At 36.3% G+C, this 16,402-nt stretch overlaps 1 long non-coding RNA gene across 1 annotated transcript in view; it reads right to left on the bottom strand.

The window, feature by feature from the left end:
• Positions 1-16,402, bottom strand: part of LOC140620144 (uncharacterized) — a 221,059-nt gene that overhangs the window by 85,557 nt on the left and 119,100 nt on the right. The window lies entirely within an intron of this gene.

Raw genomic sequence — 16,402 nt, 5'->3', positions numbered from 1 at the left:
GGAACACTAGCAACACAGGTTGATGGGAAAGGTAAGGGACAGAGTTGAGACTCAATTAGTCAAAAAAAAAAAAAAAAAAAAAAAACAGATGGGCAACCTGCTTGATAGCCATACTACTGAGAAGGGAAATCAGTTGAGATGCATCTTTATGCTTGGAATTTAAAAATCCAGAAAAATTGTCTTAAGGGAAAATGAGAGGGATGAAGATCTAAAATCCCCAAACAGACATGATCTAAAATCGCCAAAACAGACTAAACAGTCATTAACATAGGTTATTGTCAAGGTAGAACTTTAGCCCTAAAGGTAAGATAAGGGTCAAGTGAGGCAACCATGCAGAAACTATACAGGTTGGATCCAAGGTGGGCGGGGCGGGGGGGGCGGTCAAAGAAGGATGGGATACATAGTTAATGGGCACAATACTCTAGGACTGTCCGTGAGTGAAATGGCCTTAGGAGAGGGAGGGCCTTTCAGAACCCAATAAATAAGATCAAGTTGGCATATCTGTAATTGTAATAAACCTTTTTAGGACGTAGCTGAGGCCATTGATGTCACCAGACTCCACTCTCAGAGTTAGATTTGATTAGTCCAGAGTGAGTGGGGCCCCACAAGGAGCAATTTCTCAAAAAACTTGTTACTTTGAGTTAATAATAGATTAATAGTTATAAGAAATAGGATCCCGTGTCCATTTTACTTAGCTTTTCTCAGTAATATCTTGCAAAACAAAAGCACAATATTATGACAGGGTATTAAGGTCAAGATCTAGAACATTTCCATCATCTCAAGATACAAAATTTTCCCATGATGTCACCCTCTATAGGCACGCCTACTTCTCTTTCACTTTCACCTCATGTACTCATAATCTTTTTTTTTATTTCAAAATATTATAAAAAAGAATCATAAGTATGTCACTCTTTGGGGTTTGCTTTTGTTCACTCAGCATAATTCTCCAGCGATTCTTTGAAGTTATAGCATGTATCAAAAATATGCTCCTTTTTTATTGCTTCGTAGTATTCCATGGCATTGATGTACCACAGTTTACTTAACCATTCATCCATGAAAGAACATCTGAGTTTTTCCTGATCTGGGGTATTATGAATAGAGCTGCTATCACCATTTATGTAAAGCTGTTCTATGATCTTGGGATAAATGCTTAGGAGTATAATTGCTGGGTCATATGGTAGCTACATGTTTAGTTTTTTAAGAAACTGCCAAACTACCTTCCACAGTGACTATACCATTTTGCATCCCCCCCATTAGTGTATATAGTGACCAAGTTCCCCTAATCTCTTCAGCATTTGGTGGGTTGGAAGCCAATACCCACCTGTGACATTTGGATGCCACAGGTCCATTCCAGGTGAGGGTTCCTTAACACTAATAAATCTATTTTCATTTATCATCATTGAAATCTGGATATGCAGATTTGTTATGCAGTCATGTTAATTATACTGTTTTAGAATATTCTAATAAAATTAGAATAACAAGCCAAATATGGTTTTTAATTTACTATTAGCAATCTGTCATTCTTTCATCATCTTGCCATTCTGTAGAAATGAATAGTTAGAAAAATATGTTAAATCTGTCATTTTCTCTACCTTATGCATTCTTACGGGGCCTAAAGCAACAAACTTCTTAAGTATATGACACACATCAGAATGTCATGTCTAAAATTCAGCACAAAGATTTTAAGGTCACGAAGGGTAGAAACTAGAAAAAAAAAAAAAAAGATTGTCATTTAAAAACTGCTAAATTCCTATCTCATAAAGTAAAATACTTTTATTTTCCTTTGAGAAACACTTTCTTCATCCTGAGGAAACCACCTAATAGGCTCCTAAGTCACTCAAAGTAAAAAGCAAGTATCTGCCCATTTTTCCTGGGGAACAAGTAAAACAACCAATAATCTGAAAGCAGATGTTTCACAGAGTGGATCTAAGTGTTCTGTTTGTCAACATGAATTGTACTGAGTGGACGTCCTAAGCCCTGAACCTGAAGTGTTCGTTGCTTTTTAGTGGGGGGCAGTGAGAATGTTTCTGAGTGGATTGAGTGAAGAAAAGAAATTCTTTTTTCTCTGGGCCTCAGGATACTTGAGTTATTGCCAGGGTGAGAGAGGGAAGTGGGGACTGGGAAGTGTGCGGATTTCTGCACTGGTCACTGAGGTCTGAAGGTTGTGGCAGGCTGTGTTTGGAAATGCTTAGCCTTGTAAGTGAACGTAAGGCTAACAGAAAATTTTCCAAAGTTAGCTTATGGCCACAACTTCTTAATGGAGAATTAAGGGGAGATCCTGTTTCAAGACTGTGAGAATAGTAAAGAGAAAGGGAACTGTCATAACAGCCCAATGAAGAAGTCAAGCAGATTATTGCAGGAAAATTGCAGTCAAGCAGGAAATTTGCTTTTCAGTACATGAAATGCAGAGTGTGGGGAGCCTCCCAGATATAACTAAAGGGTACAATGAGGAGAGCCTAACCCCTGGGGCCTAGGACTCCTCTGGTTCCACTCTGAAGTGATCTGCGTTTTTAACAAGCTCTCTGGGATGATTTTAGTGCAAACAGCATTGGAACCTCATTTCACTGGAAGTCAAAAAGCAGTGGTTCTCATGCTTCAGGGTGCTAAGAAGCTCCTGAAGCTTGCTAAAAAGGCAAATCCCAGGGTTCCAGTCCAGAGGGTCTGATTTATTATGTCTCCCATCTTAAAAAGCTTTCAGATAATGTTGATGCAGGCAATCCAAGACAACACTTGAAGAAACATTACCTGAAAAGTTAAAGCGCTTTTATCAGGTATTAATGAGAGAGCTGCAAAAAAAAAAAAAAAAAAAAAAAAAGGCATTTGTACATAAAGTAAGACAATACATTTTAGTTCTTTGATTTACATTTTTGGCTAAGAGCTATTAGAGCAATGAGGACCCACAGTCTCATTTTGGAATAATTGCTTTTAGTGTGGGCTCTAGAAGCAATTATCTTAACAAATTCTTCTTAAATATCAACAAAATATGTTGTTCTATATTTTTAAAATCAACAATTTTATTTATTAAAAAATGTGTGTTGAATGTCTACTATGCATGAAAAATAAAGAATTATATAAAACAAAAATTTATTAAAAAATGTGTGTTGAATGTCTACTATGCATGAAAAATAAAGAATTATATAAAACAAAAAGTTAATTTACATGAATGAACTTGTTTCAGCTACTTCACAATCTATGGGTTTTTAGGATGAATGAACATAGTTATTGGATATTTTTATATATGAAAAATGTTTGATTCCATGGGGCTCAGAAAGAAATATTTTCTTAAATAATGATTATGCACATAATTCCTTCTCTTGTCTATTGCAACTGAATTTTAAGTTCTTTATTTATACATTTCTATAATTCTTTCCTCCTATTTGTTATTTTATTGACTGCCTAATTACTTTCAGATATTATAATTTGTAGATGTTTATACTGGATTTTTAAATTCAATAACATTGCATAATGTTAAAAAATTATGCAGTTTATTTTCATATTTATTTACTTAGCTAAGCTAAATTATTTTCAATGAGGAAAAAAAGCATACTTGTTAGATTGGGATATTTGATTCTCTGCTAGAATATATAAATCTTCCGAGTACTAAGAGCTAGTTTTTAAAAATTTAATCTCAAAATGTCAACACATAGGGAAAATTTCAGATGACTTTGAGTCCATTTCTTATTATAGCAGTAAAAGTATTTTGAGGAACAATTAGCTTTTCATCTTAGAGTTCACAATTACAATCAATATTATAAAAAATATTTCTGAAATATGCCTCTCTGTTTTGACTTCAAGTAAGATGTTCATTTATGAGCTTTTATAGGATTTGGTAAGTTCTCAGCTGCTAATACTAGACTAACATTTAAAAGGAACATTTAAACGTTTTTATATAAGTAGTTCACAAAATTGCTTAATATATGCTCTAAGGATTTATTTAACTTTAATTAATTGCTTTATAAATTGTAAAATTCTGTCTAAATCATGATAGTAATTACTGATCAGATTATAGGAGTCCTATTGAACTGCAAGGGAAAGGGGACATATTAAGGCTAAAATCTGGTATCTGAACAGTCATGGTGGAACTAAATAAAAAGACAAGGTAGGTCATTCAAACTGTTGCTGAAAGAGAGAAAAGGTATGGAAGAGCATAATTAGTGGAAAGTAGAGTTTAGGGTGTGAGAAGTAACCTGTTAGCAAAACAGTTAAGAGTCACATTGATACAAATCTGTAGGAAGTTTTTCTTTTTTTTTTTTTTTTAATTTATTTTTTATTGGTGTTCAATTGTAGGAAGTTTTTCCAAGAATCATTTGTCTTTTCAAATATCTTCACCTTCAAAATTAATGGAGAATTAAGGGGAATTTCAAAATGTTCCATTATCAAAAGTGTTATCAGAAATTCTTAGCTTTCCTTTTGGAGTTCTCTAAATTTTGTGTTTGGTTTGGGTTCAATAGACTCAATGGAATATAAGAAGAAACAGGTACATGTTATTTATAAGCAACAGTTTGTTATTATTTCATCTCTTTATTATATTAAAAGCCTGACAGTGAGACTTTACATTCAGTGCCTGGGGCATCATAGTTTCTAAAAGTTTAGTAGAAACCTAACAGTTTTATAAAATTCTAAATATAAGTCAGAGCATTAACTGTGTAAGAGTGTTGTGTTTGGTGTTTTGTGGCATTTCTCTTGAATGTTCTTGCTGGATTCTAGTTTCACTCAGGCAGTAAAAACTATTGTGAAGAGTCAAAACGTAGAAATAAAATTGTTGATAAAACCCATACCACATGGGTTGAAAATATGAAACTATGGACCATCCAAGTAGTAAAAAATCCATGATCAAAAAATTTAGAAATTCTTCAAAGTCTCAAAGTCAATTATGATTGAAGTCAATATGACTAGGATCTTTGTATCTATCTCTATCCTATTTTACTGAAAACACTATAGATTCATCCTCAAAAAAATAAATTATGGAATGAATAAACAAAATGCAAATTTCTGCCTTTTGGGTATAGATCAGTCGCACAAGTCCCATTTTCGTTCCTACCTGAAAACAGTGGCATCACCAGCCATCTCTTTTTTAAACCGCATATAACACTTCCACTCTAACATTCCATGCCTAACTCTTCTGGTTCCTCTCCATTTCACTGCCTTCGTCATGAGGTAGACACCACTAGTGCTAGGGCTAAGTGCTAGGGCTAAGTGCTAGGGCTAAGTGCTAAGTCTAAGTGCTAGGAACAGATTCACCATCTATTCTCCTCTTCTTTTCTAACACTGATTTTATATGGGAGGTACATGTGCTAGGTTCGAAGTGCCTACTCTCTGTCTTCCATGTGACTAGGGGTGAACATCTTTGTCTGTTCTGGCCAATGAGTTATTAAGCTGAAGTCAACTGAGTGAGTCTTACAAACACTGTTGTTTTGATCGAAGTGCTAAAACCACATCTTGCCTTTCATTCTCCCCCTTATCTTCTTACCTGGGACTTGGATGCAGTGCCTAAATGTAGAATGGCCATCTTTTGAACAAAGGACCAAAGCCTTGTGCAAAGGATTTCAGAGCAAGAAGCATATGGAACCCAGAAACTCGATGACTGTCTTAAACAGCTGCAAGAGTTCTGGACTGCCTACCTATGGACTTCTTGCCACATCAGAAAAATAAAACTGCTATTGGCTTAAAAACTATAACAGGTTTCTTTTATGTTGAATCAAATGTAACACTAATCAATACAAACAGGAAATAGCAACTCCTCTCCTCACATTAACATATGTATAAATATTTACACTAAAATTACTTTTTAATCTTACATCAATAAGTCTTTTAAAACAAAGGAAGAAATACACATACAGCAAAATAATTAAATATACACAAATTGTTCAAGGATTTTGTTTTGTTGATTTTTGTTGTTTGTTGGTTTTTATTTTTTGATTTTTTTCTTCTTGGCCAAACAATGTTTAATATTACATGTAATGAAAACAAAATCCTACTTACGGTGCTTTTTAAAAAATAGTTGCTAATACTTTGACACTTTTCTCCAAAGTTAGAGTCTACGTGCCTAGGAGTAGACTTGCTTGTAACCAACAGAATTCAGCAGTATTGACTCTGTGTGATTTCCCAAGCTAGTTCAGCAAGGGCTATGCCGCCTCAACCTTATTTGTTTGAAGGGTTGTATTTAGATCTCTGAGCCACTCTCTAAGAAATCCAGCTGTTCTAAGGACATCCTTCTTTAAAGATGCCAGTAGAGAGGTGCTCTTACAGAGTTCTAATCTTCAAATTCTTCTGGCTCCTAAACCAACCACAGGAATGAGCAGGACTTAGCCTCGTCAATTGAGTCTTTCCTGCCCTTTGAGTCTTTTCAGCAGAGATCAGATATCATGAAACAGAGACATGTTCATCACGGAAGCTATACTCATATAGACCTGTTCAAAGTATTGACCTATAGAATTTGTTAGCAAAACAAAATAGTTGCTTTACACTGTTAAGTTTTGGGGTGATTTGTTTTGTGGAAATAGTGGCTACAATACTGGAGAAAGCTTCCCCACACACACACACACAGATTCAGATATATGTGAGAAGAGAAGTTTTTCAGAATGAATACACATGGTAATAACAGAAATGGTATCCAAGAGAATTGCAATAATAATGCAAACAATATTTTACATTTATATTGTGCCTTTGAGTCCATAGCATTCAAGACCCATTACAAACTTTATTCCCTAACAGCAAAATACATAGAAACCCTGTTGTGTGTCTTGGAAATTCACATGGAAGAAAGTGAGTTCGAATAATCAGAAACAAAAATCTAAAATCATCAGATAGCACTGAACTTTCAAAATGCATTCAAACTTTTAGTTTGGCAAATAATACCCTTTGCCAGGACACCTGATGCTTGTACTCCTCTTACCTCCTCCCATTATAAAAACAGCAGCAGCATTTTCATCATGATCACCTTTATCTCAATTCTTCAACTCAAATACTAAAAATTCAGATGGTGAAATGCCATAATTTCTATATTACATAATACATTTCTTTCATATTCCATATTTAATGATGTTTCATTTCACCTTTTCCCTTTTTGTATTGTAAACTTAGCAAAGGCAGAGCAAATGTTAGGAAAACTTGATCTATCTCTATGATTCCTACACTTAGCTAGACTAGAAGCATCCCATTTTGAAATTATAATTTTATTGTTTGAATTTTATTGTTTCATTCTTCCTATTGAGAGGTTAAAGCATCCTGTCTAAAAATCTTATTCTCTGAAAGATTTTCCTTTGCTTTTTATTTTTATAACAACAACAGCATTTCTACAAGATGCTTGCAAATGACTTTGTGTATTTTGGTCTATAATTATTTTTCTCTTCTTCATAGTCTGTCCAAAGAGGCATGCAGATATAGATGGGGTGATGAAAACAAAATGTCATGGAAACCAGACTCACTGACAGTCAGCCAAGAGTTTCCCTTAATACTTCTCTTGAAACAAAGTTGAAAATTATGAACTTTTTCTCAAGTCCTGACATTGTCTCCCTCAAAAGAATTCAACTTAGGTCTTTCCAAGGGTTTTGTTTACTGTCATAGACAGACAGCTTATATCCTTCCTGAGGCCTAAATTGCTCAGATTACTGTCAAAAATCACTCAATCCAGTACTTTGTTTGGATATACCTGTCCTAAAATTGTGATACTGATCTCCACAAGCTTTGTACTGAAAATGGAAATGGGATTCTCTTTGCGCTCTTTAAAAAGGTACAAATTTCTAAAATCTGAATATAGATTTTAAAGTTATTAAATGATAGTAAAAAATTTACAAGAATCTGGCAAACTTATTTATGTTAGCTACCATACAGGTATTATAGGGTTTTGTGGGTTTTGTTTTCAGTTTCCACCATAGTAATTTATAGATTTGTAAAGGGACACAAATAGTGTCAGTCTCAATGTGTTAGATCACCATTTGAGGTTTCAGATTTCCTTATCAATGGTACAATTTTAAACTTGTATGTTTATTTCTTAATGTATTTTAATAACTGCTTAGTCACTACCTATTTTGTACGGTCTTACATGTTCTGACTCTAATATCTTTAAAGGGCTTTGCCTTCTCCATATATCAGTGAGAACTTTTAAATATTTCCTCAAAGAGAATTAAAATTTCACAAACATAATTTATATGGAACTGATTCTTTTTGAGTTAAATGGGATTTTTTTATTCCATGGTTTGTATCTAAAGTGATTTCCAAAGTATCAAATGTCTTGTGCTTTGCACTGTTGTTGTTGGCTCCCTATTAAGTTCATCTGTTGGCATGACTAAAATTCAGAAAACATAACAAAGTATATTGTTATATTTCATGAGTTGATATTTTCCAAAAGTAAGTGCTAAGTAATTAGGGAGTGGACAAACATTTGGAAGATTATTCAATTTTCTAACAGATTTGTTTTAACAGTTGTGGTAGTCAGGACTCTTGAGATCTGGGTGCTGTGTAATGGAAACATGTGTTTATTAAGTTTCTGTTGAGTGTCTTCCAGCGCTTCATAAGGAAAGGTGTGCTGCTTTAATTGAGACAGCGCCTAAAACAACACGATAACATTTTCTTACAATAAATGCCCTGAGTGCCAAATATAATTAAAGAATTTCCAGATTCTGCCAAGAAAATCTAATCAAAAACCTAACACTAACAAGTCCATGCATTATTAGAAAATTAAAATGGTTACTGAAGCCTGGATTTGTAAACTTTTTCAGGTATTCTACTCAAGTCCTTAATTCACTCACCCCCACTCACCAGGATCCCACATTTTTATTCATGCAACTTGTCCCTATATAGTGTAAGATTAGTTGCATTGAATTATGTCTATACATATACACTGTCTGTTCGTTCCAGTAAGATGTGAAGTTATCAAGGGCAGGGATATTTTTTTTTTTTTATCCCTGTAACTCATCAACTAACAGAGTGTGAAAAAAAGACTGTAACTCACCAACTAACAGAGTGTGAAAAAAAGAGAGCACAAATAATTTGGAAATGGAATGGAGTGGGGTGAAGTGTATTAAAGTCTGACACTGAGAGGTATGATAAAGTAGTTTGTATGGAAGTTTACTATTGTCATGACCACCGATGTCCCCAAAACACATGCTAGAAAGAGTTTCTTAATGCTTTGCTTCATCAAAAATTACAAAAATAGCTAAATTGAAAGATAATTGAAAACACAATTGTTTCCGGCACATTTTGTATTGTTGGGACATTTGAATTTTGCAAATGTAATCAGCAATATGAAAAGGACAACACTGACTACTTTCCAGAGTAGCAGTACTTGCTTCCACACTGCTATTCAGGGATTTCTTCTTTAAAAAGATGTATTGTGGGTCAGCTTGATAATCAGAGTGAAAATAATATATACATGGGGCTAATCAGACTAATAAATGTGCTTCTTTAGTAAACTAAGTTAGACATCTGCAATTGTTCCAGTAAATGCCTAGCCAGGGAGATTATGTCAATGCACATTTCAGAGCTTGAAAGCATAATTCCAAATACAAATGCTGGCCATGACATATAGTCAATGGGATCTTACCAGAGGGTCAGCAGAACTTAGAAAATATAGGTTTCAGGTGAACTCAGACTTATGTGTCTCACTCAGACTGAAGAAAGAGGTGCAAGTACTTTGCTGACACATTCAAGTATGTGGCTGAAATTTTACCAGTTATTATGCTATTTAGTTCATTCCAATAAAATGAAGTCTAGGCAATGTGACAACAGTTCATGTTACCTAATATTAATTTTCAACAAGAGAAAAGTTAATGTATGAGTGTTTCCAGGCCTCCTCCTTATTCAACTAGCAAAAAAAGAAAAAAAAGAAAAAAAAAAAAAAAGAAAAGAAAAAGAAAAAAAAAGAAAAGAAAGAAAGAAAAGATTTCTGGAATGATCGATTTGATCACGTTTGCTCTCCACCCCTTTTCTCCTGAGATCAACCCTCTCTGGCTTTGACTGCAAAACTGGATTGAAGCAAGGAGGAGCAGAAGGAGACTAGGTTTAAGAGTTTGGGGTGGGGAGATTTTCTCAGAGAATGTGGGATGTGAGGCATGGCAGCTTTTGTACACAAGGGAAATAAGGAGGAAAGAATGGTTTTTCTTTTTCAGTGTTACTACCATCTGCTTGCTCTTCCCCATCCTGGTCTTTCGCAGTTTTTCAAAATCAAGTAAAGAACTGAAAGTTTAGAGCACTGCGAAGCCCACCTTTCAAGGATTACGTGGCATAACAATCAAGCCCAGAGGGTTTACAATATTCAGGATTCAGCAACATTCCACAGGATACAGCAGATGCCGCCAGACTTCTGAAGAGGCAGCGTTACATAATGGAAAGAAATCCATGATATAGGGTCAAATAACTTAAGTTTGATACCTGGCTCTCCCACATACTATTAAATAATATTGAGCATGTTGTTCTCCTCCTCTGGTAATAATACTGACGAGGCAGGACTGTATACGTGGTACGTACCCAGGTGGTTGCTGTAAATACATGTTCACTCTAATCACCAAGTATTAATTATTGATAAAAATACTCATACTATTTTCTCACTGAATCTTTTGTCAAATACTGAAAATAATTTGTTCTTCAGGAGTATAATTAATACTCTACTATTAAGCATTTGCTGCTTATAAAGCCCTTTCCACAATTTTTTTTTCTGTAACCCCTCCCACAGCCCTGTTAGGTATGCTGCTGCTGTATTAATAGCCCAACATATGGACAAACTGAGGCTCAAATAAGTAAAGGGGTTTGTACAAAGCCAGCCAGCAAGCAATAGAATTAAGGCCTGAATCCAGATCATCTGGACCTAATCTCTATGCTATTTCAGCTGTAACTCCATTGCTGCAATAAGGCTCCATCATGTAAAATGCTATAAAGATAGACCTAAGTTCTTGAGAAGAGGCCGATCCACAGCGTGGGAATTGACGCTGAAGATATTCATATCAATGAAGAGCCCCACTTCAAGAAACTGTTGACACAATCACTGTCATATTTCCTAAGTGGAAAGGTAGTAGTGTCACTCCACATGTACAAAAGAAATATGCAGCTTCACAAGACAGGAGTTTTTGCTTTAAGGAAGTGAGTATCAGTGACTTCATTACTACCTATATGCCTAACCCAAGCCCCTCTACCTCTTCTGATAAATCAGTTCATGCAGGAAGCTTTCCCTAATTCTTAGCTGCACCCCAGGCTGAGTTAGAGGACCCTCCCCTGGCTCCTCACAGCAATTTTTGGGCACACCTCCTTCATCGTTCCTACATGCACTGAAACTGAAGCCCAGGGATGGACTTTTTGTCTTCTTTACTGTAGTGTTCCTACAACCAGAAACTAGTCATTAAACAAACAAACAAAAAAGGAGTTCAATAAAAATACATACAATAAATGAATGGTGTCTTTGAGTGCTTTTGAATCATTCAATGTCTAGGTCACGAGTACACACACGCCTTGAGAACAGACGTTCCACTGTATCTGTACACTCAAGGCCTGGTATAGATTCTGCTACATACAAACATTTCAAACAGATTTTTTAAAGATTTTATTCATTTATTCATGAGACACACAGAGAGGGGCAGAGACATAGGCAAAGGGAGAAGCAGGCTCCCTGCAGGGTGCCTGATGCGGACTGATTCCAGGACCCCAGGATCTACGACCTGAGCCAAAGGCAGACGCTCAACCCTTGAGCCACACAAGCATCCCCAGGTTTGTTAAATAATACCTACTTAGCACTAGGAATGAAGTCCTTCACGAATATTCAATTTCTGCTCATGCTCTAGGAGGTGGGTGCCACTATCCTGCCCATTTTGCAAATGAGGAAACCCAGGCACAGAACACATTCAGGTGACTGCATAAAGTCACACAGCTGGGAAGTGGCAGGGCCAGAACTACAATCTCAGTGGTGTGGCTCACAGTCCCTGATCTTAAATACATAAGATGAACTACCCAAAAAAAAAAAAAAAGAAATATACCACAGTAATACACTCAGTAATAGGGGACCGTAGTTGTGCTAGACACACAGAGAAGGAAGTGATTCATTTGGCTCCAGGATGGTGGAAGCCTTCATAATACAGGTAACATTTGAGTTCATCATCGAAGGACAAAGTTCACCAGGCAGCAAAAGTAAGTATTTAGCGCTGCAGTACATATCACTTATTCCAAACAACATTATTATCTATTTGAAATCTAGAGTTTTCAACACCCAAGAAACAAACAATCCAGTCAAGAAAGGGGCAGAAGACATGAACAAACATTTTTCCAAAGAAGACCTACCCATGACCAACAAGCACAAGAAAAAATGCTCCACATCACTTGTCATTAGGGAAATACAAATCAAACCACAATGAGATGAGAATGACTAAAATGAATAAGACAGGAGACAACAAACGTTGGGGAGGATGTGGAACAAGGGTAACCCTCTTGCACTGTTGGTGGGAATGTGAACTGGTGCAGCCACTCTGGAAAACAGTGTGGAGGTTCCTCAAGAAGTGAAAAATAGAGCTACTCTATGACCCAGGAATTACACTACTGGGTATTTACCCCAAAGATACAGATGTAGTGAAACGCTGGGACACCTGCACCCAATGTTCATAGCAGCAATGTCCACAATAGCCGAACTGTGGAAGGAGCCACGATGTCCTTCGACAGACGAATGGATAAAGAAGATGTGTATATAATATATACAGTGGGATATTACTCAGCCATCAGAAGAAATGAGTACCCACCATATACCTCAATGTGGATGGAAGGGGAGGGTACTATGTTGAATGAAATAAGTCAATTGGAGAAAGACAATTATCATACGCTTTCAGTCATATGTGGAATATAAGAAATAGTGAAAGGGACCATAAGGGAAGGGGGAAACTGAGGGGTGAAAAACTAGAAAGGGAGACAAACCATGAGAGACTCCTAACTCTGGGAAACAAAGGGTTGCAGAAGGGGAGGTGGGTGGGGAGAAGGGGTTACTGGGTGACGGGCACTGAGGAGAGCACTTGATGTGATGAACACTGGGTATTATACTATATGTTAGCAAATTGAATTTAAATAATTTTAAAAAAAAGAAATCTAGAGTTTCAACAGTGTTTTTATTTAGCATCAATACTAACTTCACGTACTAGTTTTTAATTCCTTGGGAACATCTACTAGGAAGCAGACCTCACAATTTTTTTCTGTTTTGATAAAGACGACTTATTGGGAAATGCAGGCCTTTATCCTTATGAAGTAGATTATTTTTGCTGATGCTCATGAAACAAACTAGAACAGAGCTGAAAAATATGAAGCAATTTTTCTTCTCCATTACATAAGAGTCGCTCTGGCTTTCAACTCCGTAGAGCTTGACACCGCAAACCGATCGCGCCAGGAACCAACCACCCACCAATCCATCTTAGCAGGTTCATGTCTGGTTTTGCCAAACTTCCATTTGAGACCACATCCAGACCTCAAAGGAGTCAAGCGAAGAGAATGATAGGGAATGGGGTGATAGGAAATGTGGCCTGAGTTGTCCAGAGGGTGCGACAGGAAACTGGGAGTCACAGGGATGATGTGGAGGTGAGCTAATGCCACTGCAGCAACATTAAGGATCAAGTTCCCCCTGAATGATCCTACCAGAGATTAGACTGGCTCGAGCTGATTCGGCCCCTGCACCCCTTTGGCACGTGAAGACAAACAAGGCTTAGCTCACAAGCGCACAGCTGCTAAGCTTGCAAGAGAGCCAAGAAACAAATGTGAGAAACATCTGCAAGCATGTCACTCAAAAGAGACCTTGGGATAAGTTCACTCTTAACTGTGTGAAAGTTGGGATGAAATGGACCAACACATTTTGTGATTTTGCCCAGTTTCCTAATCGTGTGAGGAGGAACCAGCATGCACAGCTCCAAATCTCTGAAACTCGAGTTCTTTTCCACTCCACACTGGATCACTGGGTTGAATGTTTTTGACAAGGAAATTTCAAACCAAATCTCCGTGAAACAAAGCTATTTCATCTCAGCTTGATATCCTAAAAGAGACATTTTCTCCCGTATTGTACTACACAGCGTCTGTCTATAATCCCTTAGAGCGGAGTAAGAACACACATCTACCCGCTAATTACCTGCAGCACAGTGACTACAACCCCGGCACAGGACAGGCTGACCCACAATTCTGCAAGCACAGGTGAGGGGGAGGAATTTTACTGGCACAGCTGCAGAAGACACCAATGGTTCTGGCGGACGTCCTCAGTACAGTTCACCGGGAAGGACAGGAAATAGCCCTGGAGGACCTAGATGTCTAGCAGTCAAAATGATGCTAAAGCATCAGGTGAACATCAGCCCTCTTGGTGCAATTAAATATTACTCTATTTGGTAAAATACGGTAATTCTGAAAAAAAAAAAAAAAAAAAGGAAGTCCAATTAAATAAGCAAATTAGCAGGGCTTTCAAGATAAGCCCTGATCAGGGCAAGAAGTTCTACCTTTTGGACTCATGTGTACAGTGTCGGACATCAGAGTTTTCACCCTTTAAATGCTCCAGGCCCAAATGGAGCTCCTAAGAACTCACAATTAACTTTTTAAAAGATCAGACACATGTGAACTTTGAGTTTTGATTCCACAAAGAATATAAATGACCTTCAGTCAAGCCACACAGACCAGGGGCAAATATTACTGAGAACTCTGGGGAAACAAAACTCCATCACCCAGGGGGAGATAAAGCATTCAAACTCTTAAAATAGATATCATAGCAGACCTTTGTATGAATTACACAGTTTTAAAGGTTTCATTTTATGGTTCTACATAAGACAACTTACCGTTTTAGGTATTGTCGTGTACAGTCTATATGGTACAGAGACCTCGAGAGGAAAGATTAAGCCAAGAACAAATGAATCAAATTGCTGAGTTCAGAGATTTCACTAATATTCAAATTAATCAATATGAAATCATTCTGATAGAAAACAATATTAGCATCTTCAGTAAGGCCTATATTTGATATTTAAATGCAATTTTTTGTCCCTTAAAGATTTTTTATCAGTATCTCTTTATCTATATTTCATTAACCCAAGAATAAACGATGAACCTCAGGTAAAAGGCTTCCTTGCTATCAATCTAAAGCTACTCTAAACAATACAATTTATTTAAAAAATTAAGTAACACAGGGGTACTTGGATGGCTCAGTCAGTTAAGCATCTGGCTCTTGTTTTTGGCTCCAGTCGTGATCTCACGGTTATGGCATCAAGCCCCATGTTGGGTTTTGCATTCAGTACGGATTCTGCTTGTCCCTCTTCCCTCTGCTTCTCCCCAAACTCAGCGCTCTCTCGCTTGCTCTCTCTCTCTCTCAAAGAAATAATGAATAAAATCTTTAAAAATAAATAAATAAAAATTAAAAGTTAAAAAACACAAATAGCATTACCAATAAAATAAAACATTTAATGCCTAAAAAAAAAAACCTTAATGCGAGATTTAAGAGAGTTTAGGATTCTATGGTCTAAAAGCTTCACCCAATTGCTTAAAATTAAAAGGTTTGACAAACACAGAAGAAATCCCAAATGAATATTATTTCCGTCCTTTTTTACTTTTCAATAGTTTCACTATTATAAATATTAAACTAAATATTTAAACTAAAGAAGAATATATAATTTTAGTAAGTGTAATCTAGTACTTCACTCCCTACTCTGAACTCTTTGGGTTCATATCAGAACTTGCCTTCAAAGAGAAAATAAATTCAACATATATGATTATACACAAAATCAAAAGTACCAAACTCATGTAAAATCAGAGGTTCCAGAAGACTACTTGTAAGAAGACAGTGCTGTGTAATAGAGCTCTAGGTTGGGAATAAATAGATTAGGCTTTTCTTCTGATTTTGTGAGTAGCCAGATACAGAAAATGAACAAACTTCCCTAAATCTCAGTTTCTCTATCTGCAAACAGATACAAAACTATTTGTTCTGTTTACCTAATAGGAATGAGGAATGTTGTCATGCGAACTAATTGAAATAATGTAAATCAAAGGATTTCCAAAACACAGTATTCCCCAATTTAAAACAAGGAAAGAGTGATAACTTCCCCCCACACATACAGACATCCTCCTCCTGAAAACATTACCTGAAATATTCAGTGGGGGGCCCATCACCAGTTGACAAGGAAAACATACTGACTTTTTTTTTCACATTCACCTACAAAAATCAGGAGTTGAACACTAAATTATAAAGTTTACGCATTTATATTTGTGATACGTGTTTACAGCTCTTCACTAATTAGACCAGAATGATTAGAGAATTAAATTCATTTGCAATTCCAGACTGTAGGTTTAAAAAAAAAAAAAATTTGAGATTTTCAACTCTCCGTACTCAACGTTTTGAGTGAAAGAATTTTGCTTATTTACCATATGCAATCATGACTAAGAGTGAACTTGCTTGTTTTATTATTTTGTTCTCTTCCAC

Source organism: Canis lupus, chromosome 28, assembly GCF_048164855.1.
Source record: "Canis lupus baileyi chromosome 28, mCanLup2.hap1, whole genome shotgun sequence".
In the NCBI taxonomy this organism is placed as follows: Eukaryota; Metazoa; Chordata; class Mammalia; order Carnivora; family Canidae; genus Canis; species Canis lupus.
The sequence above is the reverse complement of the archived record's forward strand: the minus strand, read 5'-3'. Positions and strand labels throughout refer to the sequence as shown.